Source organism: Martes martes, assembly GCF_963455335.1.
Source record: "Martes martes genome assembly, chromosome: 7".
In the NCBI taxonomy this organism is placed as follows: Eukaryota; Metazoa; Chordata; class Mammalia; order Carnivora; family Mustelidae; genus Martes; species Martes martes.
The window spans coordinates 142,957,412-142,972,710 of NC_137894.1; the positions used below are offsets into that span (position 1 = coordinate 142,957,412).

General features: G+C 48.0%; 1 protein-coding gene and 1 pseudogene across 6 annotated transcripts in view; both read right to left on the bottom strand.

Moving 5' to 3' along the window:
• PPP1R13B (protein phosphatase 1 regulatory subunit 13B) overlaps window positions 1-15,299 on the bottom strand; it is an 89,526-nt gene that overhangs the window by 20,510 nt on the left and 53,717 nt on the right. The gene's annotated exons all lie outside the window — the stretch shown is intronic.
• LOC308346057 (single-stranded DNA-binding protein, mitochondrial-like) lies at window positions 7,138-8,619 on the bottom strand (annotated as a pseudogene). Its single transcript has 2 exons — window positions 8,572-8,619; window positions 7,138-7,596 (listed from the first exon to the last, which is right to left on the bottom strand). The product of its transcript is annotated as a single-stranded DNA-binding protein, mitochondrial-like (transcript).

Here is a 15,299-nt window from a genome sequence, read left to right on the forward strand (position 1 = left end):
AGTAGGCACAGAGGCAGGCAGAGAGAGAGGGGGAAGCAGACTCCCCGCCGAGCAGAGAGCCCAATGTGGGGCTCGGTCCCAGGACCCTGAGATCATGACCCGAGCCGAAGGCAGAGGCTTAACCCACTGAGCCACCCAGGCGCCCTCTTCTCCTCTTTTTGGACTGATTATTTAAGGATATATTTGAATAAATGGGGATGTCAAATGTTTTGAGGAAACACAACCTAAAAAGAGTACAGGTGACTCCTGAGGACAAATGTCATCTTCACCGCAGCCTGGTCTTGAGAAGCCGAAATATACGGAACATTCTAAAAATACAAATACCTCACTAAAAATGCCATATATCCGGTTTAAGCCAAGGACTGACCCATTATTGACAGAATTATATCTGTGAAATGAATACACAAAGGTAAGATCTAGAGGAGTGGTGGCTGATGGAACTGGACGGCATGTCCCTGTCCTCTGTTCATGATGACAAACCATAACATCAGGCGTTTTTACCATGTTCATCCTGTGTCACACACCGGACTAGGTACCCTCTATTAATGAGCCTGTCGTGAGCCTCACAGGGACACTCTCAGGGAAGCACTACTGTAGGCCCACACTAGAGACGAGAGAACAAGCAGAGAGAAGTTCGCCCCGTGTGTCACAGGTGTGACGGCCCGCCTGGCCGAGCAGGACGCAGAGCCCTTGTTCTCCACCAACAGGGCGGCACGCTCCGCTTGACCGCGCACACTACCTGCACGGAACTCCCCGCGTTACACAAAGTGTATGGCCTGGTTTTAAACACGTCCGTGTGGGGACAGGAGGAGCCCTACGCTGGGTGACGCATCATGGGGGAAGGTGAAGGGACACGCATGGGGCACAGAACCGCGAGGGGGCCGAGCTGTGGTCCCAGCCGCGCTTCTCTTCCCCCAGCCCCTTCCGCTCGAACCGTGGGGGCGCCAGTCCGTCCCCAGACCACCACTCTTGCTTCCAGGTTCATCTGCGCTCTCACAACTCTTTCCCCTTCCGGTCTCTGGTGACCCCCGTTTCGCTGACTCCAGGCGTCCCCATATCTTCAGATGCTCAAGCACGTTCTTGAAAAACGGAATCAGCATTTGTTCAACAATCTCTACTGGAACCCCCTGCCCCTTTTCAAGACCAGACACTGCAAACTGCCCAATACAGAGAGTTCCATGTGATGAGAAATTTGTTTATTCTACAAAACAACAAAAAACCAACGCCCCGGCAGAACCATCAAAATACCTGAACTTTGTTTTAACTCTAATAATGGGTCGCTAATTTCCACCTACTAGATTTTCTAATCACTATAACAGAAGGTATTTTTAGAAACCTCCAGAACTTTTACTTGTTAGAAGTATTTCTGACAAAAAAAAAAGCTATGTCCATTCACCAACTCTTTCAATTTACATTAATTTCATAATTTTACAACTTAAACAGTCTTTGGGCTCTCCTCCCTATGCCAGTGGCTTATAGTAACAACGAAAAGATCACAAGGAGACATTCAAATGCTCGTGTTGTGTTGTTTATGGCAACACTAAACTGCTGTAATAATTCAGGAATATCTTCCATATATGCTAATATACACTATAATTTTTTTAAAGGTTTTATTTATTTATTTGACAGAGAGAGATCACAAGTAGGCAGAGAGGCAGGCAGAGAGAGAGGGGTAAGCAGGCTCCCTACTGAGCAAAGAGCCCGATGCCGGGCTCAATCCTACGACCCTGAGACCATGACCCGAGCTGAAGGCAGAGGCTTAACCCACTGAGCCACCCAGGCGCCCCTATACACTGTAATTTAAAAATATTGTATTGAATAGATCTTACATACAGAAAACTATATATTGTATAGCTTAATAAATCCTTTCAAAGTGAACATCCCTGTGTAACTTTGTTTTTTATTTAATATTTCATTTTAGCTCCAGTAACAATTAACATAAAAAATAAGGACGGCTTCACGCGTCCGCATGTCCTCCAGGGCCCACGCCGGTCTCTGGATGGCTCCGCTCTTCCCCGCAGACGCGCCGCCAAAACCAGCACCAGCCTGCGCGACTTCCCTGTCCTTCCAACGGGTGAGAAAAGCACCAGCCGCCGTCAACTTATAAGTCAACAAATATGCAACATTTAACCTGTTAGCATGTACTCCTTAACTGTCCAATGTGAAAATTAAGCCAAAAGCTCCTTTTCAGTTATTTAAGAAAACGAAAACCTTAGTGCAAATTCAATCCTTTTATCAGGGGCTGATCACGGTGGATTCTCCCCCGGCCAACGCGCGCCTCCCGGCGAGTTTCGATCCGCGGACGCACTCGGGCTTCAAACCTATGGCCGAATTCCCTGCTGCTTTCTCTTCGCCGCACGGAGTAAGAAGTCAGAAGGCGCTCCCCGGGCTTACGGAGTGCGTCCCGCAGTCACCTCGTGAGTTCAGCACCAGGCGCCCGAGAGGACCGGCCGCCTCCGCGAGCGGCAGAAGCGCGGCGCGCGCTCCCTGGGGGCAGCCCCGCGGGCGGCGACCAACGCGGCGCAGAGGACGCCCCGGGCAGCGGCAGCCCGCGCCGGCGCCGTCCGTCCGCCGGGTCGCGACCGGCCGGGGCGCAGGCCCTCCCGCAGCACTGCACGTCAGCTCCGCGCTCCGGGGAGAGGGTCCATGTTCCCCCGCGCTCCCATCGCCCCCAACACACGTGGCCCCCCACCTCCCCATCTAGCGCCCCCCGCCCCCCAAAAGCAGAGAAACACCGAAGCCTCTGCCGCCCCGCGCCCACGATCGCTTCACCGGTCGTGTCCGTTTCTGTCTCCAAACTTCCACAATCTACTCACAAAAGGATACATCGAGAGACCGCTCTTACAGTGCTTTTACACACAAATTTTTTTTAAAGATTACTCATTTATTTATCTGACAGAGAGAGATCACAAGTAAGCGGAGCAGCAGGCGGGGTGGGGGAGAAGCAGGCCCCCTGCTGAGCGGGGCGCGATCCCAGGACCCCGGGGCCATGACCTGCCCGGCGCCCCCACCAAGTATCTAGCGGACGGAAGGCTTCTCCCAGGCTCCCTCTCCCTGATGAGAGACTCGAGAGCCCCGTGGCCCGGCCCATGGCGGCTCCTGCGCACCCGGCGCCCAGGCCCCCCCCCCCCCCCCCCCCCCCCGCCCAGGCCCCAGCCCCAGCCGCGACAACGACCACGGTCTCCGGACCGGGTTTATAAACCCCCCCGCGGCTGCCTCCCCCTTCCCGCACCCGCGCCCGCACTGCGCCGGCCGGCGCCCCGCCTCCCCTCTCCACCGCGGCGCCCCCGCCTCGCCCGGCCCTTCCCGCCTTCCCGCGGGCCGCGGTCCCGGGCGGCCGGAAGCAGCGGGCCACGCAGCAGCTCGGCCGGGGCACCCGCGCGAGTGGGGGACGGGGACGCGGCAGGGCCGTGCGACGGGCTCCCGCGAGCTGGCGCCGTCCGGACGCGGCGCACGTGCCCCACCGGCCAGGACAACGCGCGGCCCTCGCCACGCCCGCCGCCGTCCCGGCCGCGGAGGCTCACGTCGGAGGCAAGTGAAGCGCGGTTTCTCGCTGCTCGCGGGGAGTCTGACCGACGGAGAAACGATCTCGCAACGGAAGCCATCAGGTCGCTCCTCAGATCGACCTCGAGCGCCAGAGCCCGAGCCCAGTCCCCCCTTATACTCACACGCGCGCCGCGACAGCTTCGCGCCCGACCCGGCGCACGAGGACCCTGACCCCGAGCGGCCGAGCCCGCCCCGCGGGAGCTCGCAGCCGCCGCAGGCAGCGCCCCCCCCCCCCCCCCCCCCGCGACTGGCCGAGTCCTCGCGGGAACCGAGGGGCTAAAATATGGGAACCGTGAGGCTGCAGATAAAAGGATTCTCTTAAGACCTCCCTTCCCCAAACAACGAACCCAAGCAAGCAGCTAAGCCCTCTGTACATTATTCCTGACTTTACGAAAATTTCAAATAAAGGTGTTATTTCATAGCACTCCAAATAACCAAACATAGGGGCACGTGGGTGGTCAAGCGTCTGCCTTTGGCTCAGGTCATGATCTTGGGGTCCTGGGATTGAGCCCCGGTCCAGTCCCTGCTCAGTGGGGAGTCCCTCTCCCTGGTCCTCAGCCCTTTCCCACTCATGCTCTCTCAAATAATCTTTTTTTTTTTTATAAAGACTTTTAAAAAAATTTATTTATTTGACAGAGAGAGACACAGCAAGAGAGGGAACACAAGCAGAGGGAGCGGGAGAGGGAGAAGCAGACTCCTATGGAGCAGGAAGCCTGACCCAGGGCGGGATCCCAGGACCCTGGGATCATGACCTGAGCCAAAAGCAGATGCTTAACGACTGAGCCACCCAGGCGCCCCTCAATAAATAATCTTAAAAAAAAAAAAAAGCAAAAATAATAAAAACGTTTCATTTTTTATGGTCTTAAATTTAAGATATTAGCAACTTTAAAAAATTGATAAGCATATTCTAGTCCATTTCATACACAAAGCTTCAAAAATATCCATACTGTATTTTCTGTCCCAATGTTGGGCTTAAAAAAAAACAAACCCAAACTATCCATACTGAGAGGTAAACAAAATGAAATGACGACTAACCAGTTTAACAAATACACAGTGAAACCAATGTTTACTTTTAATTATTATTATTATTATCATGGGGGGGCAGGGGAGAGGGAGAGAGAGAACCTTGAACACATTCCATGCCCAGTGCAGAGGCCAACAGGGCTCAAATCAAGACCCTGAGATCATGACCTGAACCAAAATTAAGAGCTGGATGCTTAACTGAGCCGTCCAGATGCCCCTATGTTCACTTTTTTATCAGCTTTATTGAGGTACAGCTCACAGACAATAAAACACACCCGCGTGAGGTACACCACTGGATGAGTTTTGACACCGTCTGGTCCCCTGCACTCCTCACACCACCAACCCCTCCCCACGCCCCCGCAAGCACAGATGTGGGGCCTGTCATTGTGTCCTGACAGCCTCGTCTGTGTGCCCGAGAATTCCGCACAAAGGGACTGGGCAGTGTGCTGCTGTGGGCCGGCTTCTCTCACCCCCACAGTGCTTCTGGTCTCATCCATGTTGCTACACGCATCAGTAATTTGTTCCTTTTTACTGCTGGGTAAGATCCTGCTGTCTGGATAGACCACACTCTGTCAGTCCATTCACCTGTTAATGGACATGTGGGCTGTGCCTGCTTTTGGACTGGGATGAATAAAGCTGTCTTGAGTATTCCCGTGCCGGTATCTATGTGGACAAGTGTTCTGGCTTCTCTTGGGTAACCAGCGTCAAGAAAGCAGAACAGGTGGGCTGCGTGGTACTTGTGTGTTTGACTTACAGAAACTGCCACATTGTTTTCCAAAGTGAAGCCTGCCATTTTATAACCCTACAGGCACAAGGCAAGTTCTAGGTTCTTTACATCTTTACCCAACACTTGGTGGTGTCAATGTTTACATTTTAATTATCCTCTTTTTAAACAAAAAAACCTCTTGGCAAAGAAAGTGTTCCATAAATAGCATTTTGATAAGTAATTTTATTTTTTAATTTTTTAGAAAGATTTTATTCATTTATCTGAGAGAGAAAGGGCACAAGCAGGGGGAAGGGCAGAGGGAGAAGCAGACTCCCTGGTGAGCAGGGAGCCTGATGCTTAACCGACTGAGCCACCCAGGCGCCCCTAAATAAGTGATTTTATTTATTTTTAAAAAGATTTTATTCATTTATTTGACCGAGATCACAAGTAGGCAGAGAGGCAGGCAGAGAGAAAGGGAGAAGCAGGCTCCCTGCTGAGCAGAGAGCCCGATACGGGGCTCAATCCCAGAACCCTGAGATCATGACCTGAGCTGAACGTAGAGGCCCAACCCACTGAGCCACCCAGGTGACCCTAGATAAGTGATTTTAAAAAGCATAAAAATGTCCAAAAAAGTGATCAACTCCAAACATACTGTGACCAGATTTTTAATAAATAAGCTAACAATAAATAAGACTAGTCAAAAGTTAGATAAGGAGAGCGCCTGGGTGGCTCAGTCAGTTAACTGCTTTTGGCTCAGGTCATGATCCCAGGGTCCTGGGATCGAGTCCCGCATCGGGCTCTCTGCTCTGCAGGGAGTCAGTTTCTCCCTCTGCCCTCCCCTTCTCTGTCTGTCTCTCATGAATAAATAAAACCTTAAAAAAAAAAGGTAGATAAGGGAAAGGGGCTTATTTCCCAGGCTAATATCTCATTTGTACTAAGCCATGGCTCCCGAAGCTACCATATGCCTGAAAACCAGGCTGTCACAACTAAGATACTCAGAAAGACTATGTCTCACTTGATAATTACGGTTGAAATCTCTGGATCACAAGTCAACAGGTAACACGGCTTTAATCAAAGGTATTCTTTTGTCTCTTCAGGTAATGTTATAAATAGAACTTTGAAACTGGTGATACAATGACTCAGGCATTAAAAACAAACAAGCCACTGCGGACAATTACGCGATACATGCACGTCTCCCGCCCCACGCCAGTCATACTGGGAAGACCTCGCTGTGTCTTCCCACGCACCAGCAATGCAGTCTGTCAACAGGTGCCCGGTGTCTTTTTCTAACATGTGCAAAGAACTTATCAGAGGCGGCGATTTTATTTATGGAAACAAAAGGACTCAATCACCTGGCACGGTGTCCCTTCTGTTAATGACTTCACACAGCAGTTCCTGAAAAATTATGCTTTTGCCAGACTTTTTTTTCTGGTATAAATGATTTTCATTCAAAAACACACTAAATGCAAAAACAAAACAAACAAAAAAACTCACTAAATGTCCTCTAAAGAGACATATTTTGACATTACAGTTTCAGGCAAACAGCCGCCAATTTACTCAACCCAGCCGCTCGTCAGAGGAGAGGACGTGCCTTGCCCAGACGAGCCCCAGTGCTGTGCTGTGAGGGGACAAAGGGTGGCCGTCTCCTCTGCCCCTCTGGTCCACTGCGCTCGTGGGTTAACTCTGTCGGTTTGAAGTGCTCTCTCGTTTGGCTTGTGCTACCCTAATGATGCGTTCCTGTACTGTAACTTAATTTTTTTTAATATAAAATATTTTAATTCTTGTCCTTAGGAACTATAAAGACCATACAGGATTTGGAAATGAGACTGTACCAAACAATGGCCAAAGGAGACTCTTCCACTCTATGCCTTCTCTTTGGTCTGGTCACTCAGAAACACGTTACCAGCTATGATGCTGTTGCTTGCCACCTCGTGTTATTTCTACCTGTGTATTCACCGTGGTTCACTTTCCCTTCCACATAGACCCGGGAGCCCTTTCTCACATACTGGTGCGCCGCATCTCTGAGGCCTGGGCCAAATACTGATCTTCTGCGCCACGTTGTCTTTTGACTGACATCACCCATCTGGTATGCTTCACTCGCCCCGGACCGCCGCGTCTCATTTGTCGCTAGAGAAAATATTGTGACTGGGTTTTCCCTTCCACCTGTCTCATGACGGGGTCCTGACCCACTCGCCCCAGCAGCTGCACACAGTTCAGAGATCTTTCAAGAACCAAGCTGCTAGTATTTCAGACTCATGTCTTACAAACTGATGAAACACCTGTAAGACAGGTTTTCGAAATATGGCTTCTATTTGCTTTTCCTACAATCTAGTCTTTGGTCTTTCCACGTAGCAAGGAACTTCCGGCTCACTCCCTCCCTCCCTAACTTTATTTTTAAGATCAGTTTGAGTGCAATCTCCCCCAAAGTTGAAAAACTGGTGAAGAAAATGATGTGAAAGGAAAAACTTACACCTCAAAGCCATTCCCCAGAGGGACGCCTTCACATTCCCCACCTCCACCACCCATGCCATGAAGCCTTCTTCACCTCCTTTGGCAAGTACAACACACTCTCAGTACATGACATTTTAGTTTTCAAATGTATCTATGTGTTGTTTACTATTTATGTAAGAAAATCTTCATTGTTCAATTCATACATTGTACACTTGTGAAAACGATTTGGGAGTCAAGAGCCCACGTTATTCATTCCAAGGCTATGTATTAGTAGTTCTCCGTTGCTGATACTAGATCACGTCTAAATTCAGGGGCTTAAAACACAACCAATAGTCATTATGGCTCACAGTTTCTGTGGGTAAAGGATCAAGGAGCAGCTTGGGTGGGCAGTTCTGGCTTAAGATTTCTCATGAGCCTGAGGCTCCTGGATGGCTCATTTGGTTAAGTATCCGACTCTTGATTTCTGCTCGGGTCACGATCTCTGGGTTGCGAGATCAAGCCCTGCATCAGGCTCTGTGCTGGGCATAGAGCCTGCTTAAGATTCTCTTCCTCGGGGTGCCTGGGTGGCTCAGTCATTAAGCGTCTGCCTTTGGCTCAGGTCATGATCCCAGGGTCCTGGGATCAAGCCCCGCATCAGGCTGCCTGCTCGGTAGGAAGCCTGCTTCTCCCTCTCCCTCTCCCCTTGCTTGTACTCCCTCTCTCACTGTGTCTCTCTCTGTCAAATAAATAAATGAAATCTTGGAAAAAAAAAAAAAAAGATTTCTCATGAGGTTGAGTTGAATGTTAGGGCTTAAGGCTTGATGAGCTGGAGAATCTGTTCCAAGATGGCACACTCACATGGCTACCAAGAGGACCTCTTCAAAGAGCTGCTTGCTTGAGTGCACCCACAACATGGTGGCTGATGTCCCCCGGAGCAAACAGTCCAAGAGAGAACGCCACGGGAAGCTATCTTAAATGAATTAGCCTCAGAAGTTACATAGTATCCCTTCCTCCAAATTCTGTTAGGAGCAAGTCATTATGTCTGTGAGAAGAGGGGAATTAGACTCCATCTTTGGAAGACAGGCATTTTATTTATTTATTTATTTATTTATTTTAAGATTTTGTTTATTTATTTGACAGAGAGACAGCAAGAGAGGCGAACACAAGCAGGGGGAACAGGAGAGGGAGAAGCAGCCTCCCAGCTTGAGCAGGGAGCCCAATGTGGGGCTCGATCCCAGGACCCTGGGATCATGACCTGAGCCAAAGGCAGACGCTTATCAATTGAGCCACCCAGGCACCCCAAAGAGAGGCATTTTAAAGAATCTGCAGACATATTTTTAAAACTGCCACATCCATTTACTGTAAAGTCTCTATACTTCTACTCTATACTTCTCTCATTCTGTTACTGGCTACTTGCAGGAGTTCGGTTGTTATTCCCAACAGTACTGTCCCCTACAAGGAGAGGGAATATTTACGTTTATGGGTCTATGTTTCAGGGAACTAGCTAACAATGCAATCAGTAGAGGTTTTAACCATAAATGCTGCTTTTTTTTTTTTTTTTTTTTTAATAAATGCTGCTTTTATCCTCAATGACTAACCTAAATTCCTTGGCAGTCAGTCAACAGAAAAGACTAGTGGATTTTGTCAGCAATTAAACACCTATTGGCTACTGGGTCATCTCAGATGTCAGCCCTAATCCTGATATGCTGATTTTAATACTCAACTAAGTAACTTCACCCTTGGCTATAACAGACAAGAATGTCATTGTACTATTACTTGGGCAAAGAAAATTCCCCAAGCTTTCAAGTCATGATGAGACAGATTCACACTTTGATTTGTAGGCCATGCCAGCACTTCTCCCCAGCATGTCTAAAACCAAACTCTCCCTTCCCTCCAACCCCAGCTTCCTCCCTCAACGTCTTACTGTCATCAATGGCTACAACATTTCCCCCAAGAACCTTGGCCTCACCTGTGATTTCAGCCCACGTGGCTCCTGATCGCTCTCATATCCAGCTTTCCTCTCCATTCCAGAGCTGACACTTCCCACCTTCCTATTTTTGCCCACGTTATTCCTTCTGGCTGCAAAGCCCTTCCCCCCACTTCCTAAACTCTACCTGTGCTTCCAGGCTCTGTGGCTATGCCATCTGCTTCCCGAAGCTTTTCCTGATCCTCTACAGATAATCTCTCCTACAACTGTTCTGACCCTCAGGATCTGACATCACTTCCAGAGACGTGAGAGAACTCTTTCCTAACGAGTTCCGTATTCTAGAGATGCAACCGCATGGAACACGCACTCGCACGTCGTCTAGTTAACCCGAGCTGGTGGCTATCTTACTGACCGCGTACCCAGCCCCTCCGGGGGAAGCTCCGCAGCCGCACAGAGGAGAGAGCTGAGCTCTGGCAGCTGGTTGAGGGGCTCTCCACTCCAGCGGTGCAGGAGCAGCAGCGCCAGCAGCTCAGCCCGGGGCTGCGGCTTAGTGGATGCTGTCCCCTCGCATGGGACGCGCTGTCCCCTTGCATGGGACGCGCCGGCCCCCGCTGCTCTCAGCGCAGGCTGCAGCACACACACAGAGGACTGCTCCGACTACCAGTCGTCTAGTGTTTCAAAGGGTAAATGTTCTACCAGATGCCATCTGCTGATTATTAGTCTGAATCGGATGAAAATGCTGTTTTTAGGGGCGCCTGGGTGGCTCAGTTGTTAAGCATCTGCCTTCAGCTCAGGTCGTGATCCTGGGGTCCTGGGACTGAGCCCTGTGTCGGGCTCCCACCTGGGCAGGGAGGCTGCTTCTTCCTCTTCCACTCCCCCTGCTTGTGTCCCCTCTCTCACTGTCTCTCTCTCTGTCAAATAAATAAATAAAAAGTCTTTAAAAAATGCTGTTTTTGTACATCAAAAATGGCCAAACATCAACAACTTCATATGGTTCAACCTAACAGGAAAAGATTGATTCCCCCCTTGAAAAACACAAAAGCTAAGGATAATTTGATTGTAGCATTAATAATAAAGAAAATAAAGAGAAGAACGAGAACTCTAGGCTACTCTTTAGTTTTGGAAGATTATGAGAAATGACCAAATAGATAATGCCACCTTACCAGCAACAGTGGAAGGCTTCCTGGAGGCGGCTTGCTAATCACTGCTTAAATTATTCCAGAGAAAGTCTCAGAGAGCCTGTCTTTGACTTTCTTGGGATAATCTCATATAAGCAGATACATGTGAATTATAAGAAGGAATGAATTAGTGGCACCTGGGTGACTCAGTCGGTTAAGCGTCTGCCTTTGGCTCAGGTCATGATCCCAGGGTCCTGGGACTGAGCCCTGTGTTAGGCTCCCTGCTCAGTGGGGAGTCTGCTCCCCCCCCCTCTTTTTTTTAAGATTTTATTTATTTGACACACAGAGAGAGATCACAAGTAGGCAGAGAAGCAGGCAGAGAGAGAGGGGGAAGCAGGCTCCCCGCTGAGCAGAAAGCCAGATGTGAGGCTCCATCCCAGGACCCTGAGATCATGACCTGAGCCAAAGGCAGAGGCTTTAACCCACTGAGTCACTCAGGCGCCCTCTCCCTCTCCTTCTGATCCTTCTCCCTGCTCATGCTCTGTCTCAAATTAATAAATCTTTTTTTTGGGGGGCGCCTGGGTGGCTCAGTGGGTTAAGGCCTCTGCCTTCAGCTCAGGTCATGTTCCTGGGGTTCTGGGATCGAGCCCTGCATCAGGCTCTGCGGGGAGCCTGCTTCCTCCTCTCTCTCTGCCTGCCTCTCTGCCTACTTGTGATCTCTCTCTCTGTCAAATAAATAAATAAAATCTTTTAAAAAAATCTTTTTTTTTTAAAGAAGGAATGAATTAAAACCTCCTTTCTTCTAAATTGTATTACAGACGTATGCCTTTTGAGCTTGTGTCTCCATGACCTTGAAATTCTTCTTTTCCGATATTTCCTTTGGAAGTAAGTCTCTCTCTGGGACCCCAGTTGTGAGTCTACTGTCAAGTATACATTCCGCAGTGACCGCACAGGCCTCCCCGTCTCCAGTCTCACTCCCGGCCCTATGCCAGACACCGAACTCTCACATCAGCACCAGAGGCTCCCTCTAAAATGCAGCTCATCCTTTCTCTTGCTTACTACCCTGCAAGAATAAGTCCAGGCTCAGCGCAGTGAGGACCCGGCCCTTCCCCTGACCAGTAGAGGTCAGCTCTAGTCCCCGCTCAGCGTCACCCCCACGTTCCTCGTTGCCACATCTTTTTTTTTTTAAGATTTTATTTACTTATTTGACAGAGATCACAAGCAGGCAGGGAGGCAGGCCAAGAGAGGGGAGGAAGCAGGCTCCCAGCTGTGCAGAGAGCCCGATGCGGGGCTCGATCCCAGGACCCTGAGACCATGACCTGAGCCGAAGGCAGAGGCCTATCCCACTGAGCCGCCCAGGTGCCCTCCTCGTCCCCACATCTTACGCTCCATTGTTACCAACGTGTTTTCCACTCTCTGCCACCCACAGCGCTTCACGTTCTTCCCTGTCCCTAGCAGATGCCTCTGATCTCCAGCTCCCGGAAATCTCTCCTAAGAGCCACCTCAGGAAGTTAATCAGATCAAATCCGATTATTTCGGTGTCTTGTTCTACTTTTCCTGCACTTCTCACGCTGTACTGTGATTTGTTTACCCACCTATCTCTAAAAACACCCTTTCATTCACTGTGGAATGTGAATCAGACTTCAAGTAGCCACCACCGAACACTTTGCTTGTATGTCTTTGGTCTAAAACCAAAATAAATTGGATAGAATTGTTTTAAAAAGAATAAAGAAAGAAATTTTAAGCCTAGGTAGTTGTTATCTGAGTGGGTTTTTTTTAGTAATTCTTTAACCTGTGCATATTTCACACATTCTCTGTATATTTCACACTACAATGGTAAAAAAATAAAGAATTAGATCAATCAGCCAGGATCCTTTCTGGTAATTTAACAAGATATTTGTTTAAAACTATAACTATTGTTTTATTTATTTTTATTTTTTTGGTATAACTGATTTTTTTAAAGTATAACAGGATTCTCAGTATGACATCACTCCAAAAATGACAAACATGTCAAAAATGAAACTGACAAAATAATTAGGATAAGATCTATTTATCCCCACATAATAGTCTAGATCCTTTAGTCATTCCTCTTTTTGCATATCTCACCACAGTTGGAAATGTTCAGGTTTGGAGAGTATTTTTACCAGCTTACTTATTAGCAAACAAAAGAAAACACCTGATAATGATGTCAAGATAGATTATAAACATGGAGACTTATTTGTATCACAAAAAATACTCAGTAAAATTGAGTCCAACATTTCATATTCCAACAATTATTAAGCCTCACAAATAGGAGTCAATTAGTATCCAAAATACTCCCCAATACCTGTAATAATACTATAATATGCTATTTTATCTGATAAAGTGAATTACTCTTATGATTAAAATTCTCCCATAGGGATACCTAGGTGCTCAGTGGGTTAAACGGCTGCCTTCAGCTCAGGTCATGATCCCAGGGTCCTGGGATTGAGTCCCACATTGGGCTCCTTGCTCAGCAGGGAGCCTGCTTCTCTCTCTCTCTTCCTGCCTCTCTGCCTACTTGTGATCTCTCTCTCTCTTTCTCTGACAAAATCTTTAAAAAAAAGAACTTCCTCTCTTCTGTTTGAATAAATAAATAAATAAAATTCACCCATATAAAGTCAAAGTTTGGTTTGACCCATGTTTATACCCAAAGCAAGTGGCTAAGAACGATGAGGGTTGGAAAGACCAGGAGGAAAGTAGGGCTATGGATGAACACAGATAACACTAAGGGAAAAACCACCACATCCACCACAAGAGCTACAAAGCAAAACACCGTGGGAACTGCCGTTTCCCACAGTACAGCCCCCAAGACACACAGAACTATGCTCCTGATCATAACATCTACGAGGCAAGATAAAACACAAACACCTACTTTTTAAACCGCCACTGGGCTGCCACAATGGTAAGGAAGTTCCAGGGGCAGGTACCAGAAGTTCTGGGTCACAAGGGAATGCTGCGGCTGGCTTGCGCCGTCCTGTAGGTCTGTGCCTCTGCGGCCCTATCACCTCCTTGTGCCTGGCTCCCAGGTACACAGGCGACTGCTGGTCTACCTTCTGCTACTACTAGTCAGTTTACATTTCCTAGAGGATTTTTTTTTCTTTTTTTAAGGGTAAAGGGTGATAAGGGCAGAGGGGGAGGGAGAGACAATCTTAAGCAGGCTCCAGCCTGGTAAGGGGCTTGATGTCACGACCCTGAGATCATGGCCTGAGCCAAAATCAAGTCGGACACTTAACCGACTGAGCCACCCAGGCGCCCCTACGTTTCCTAGAGTTTTATACAGAGGGAATCAAGCAGTACGTACTCCGTGGTCTGGCTTCTACCTTCCTCCCAGACTGTGTCTTGTCTTTTTATAACAAATAATATTTAAAAAGCATATTATATGTACTAAACAGCCAAACAGAGCTAATGACAGAATTTATTAACTGAAAGATATAAGAAACCATGCAAAACAGAGTACAAAGAGATAAAAAAAGTAAAAGCATAAAAGAGAAATTAAGAGACAAGGAGAATAAAATGAAAGATATAGCATATGTCTAATAAGCACTCCAGAAGGCAAAAATAAAAAGAATGTAGAAAAAGAAATACCTGTACAGATAATTGCAGAGAATTTTTCAGACATGCTGATAAATGCTGATCCTCACAATCGGTAAATTCAACAAATACCACAGGGGAAAGTTAAAGAAATCCACATCTCCTTTTTTCTTATAGTGGAGGATTATTTAATCCTAATTTCAGGGGCACCTGGTTGGCTCAGTGGGTTAAGCCTCTGCCTTCGGCTCAGGTCATGATTCCAGGGTCCTGGGATCGAGCCCCGCATCGGGCTCTCTGCTCAGCGGGGCGCCTGCTTCTCCCTCTCTCTCTGCCTGCCCCTCTGCCTACTTGTGACTTCTGACAAATAAATAAATAAAATCTTAAAAAAAAATCCTAATTTCATTAAACCCCAAACCACTAAACTACAGTAAAGCCATTTTGACATTGAATAATAGAAAATCATAGAAATGAACTAGCAGGAGAGGAGACCACAAAAATGTTTGGAGCTGAAAAGAAAATGAATGGGAAAGGCACTCGAGTGGGCCTGTGACTACCTCAAGCTAGAAGAGCTACGACTCGATGAGCCCTGGCACATCACAGAGTATTTGTCTTGAGAACTGGCAACACTTTCTGATTCTAGAAGCAGCAGAATTCTACATATTTATTCTCCAGACACTTGAAACGTTACCTGATCTGGAGACAGGAGGCACAGCTGAGGGCAGGCACCATATGTTAAACAGCATGACCAAGTCCCCATATTAGTAACAAACTCTTGAAGAAACTCTCACAGTTATGGCCAGTTGCTCTGACAAAGGTACCAAGACAATTCAATGGAGAAGGAATAGTCTTTTCTTTTCTTTTAATAATCTTTTTTTTTGAAGATTTTATTTATTTATTTGACAGACAGAGATCACAAGTAGGCAGAGAGGCAGGCGGGTGGGGGGGGAAGCAGGCTCCCCACTGAGCAGAGAGCCCGATGCGGAGCTTGATCCCAGGA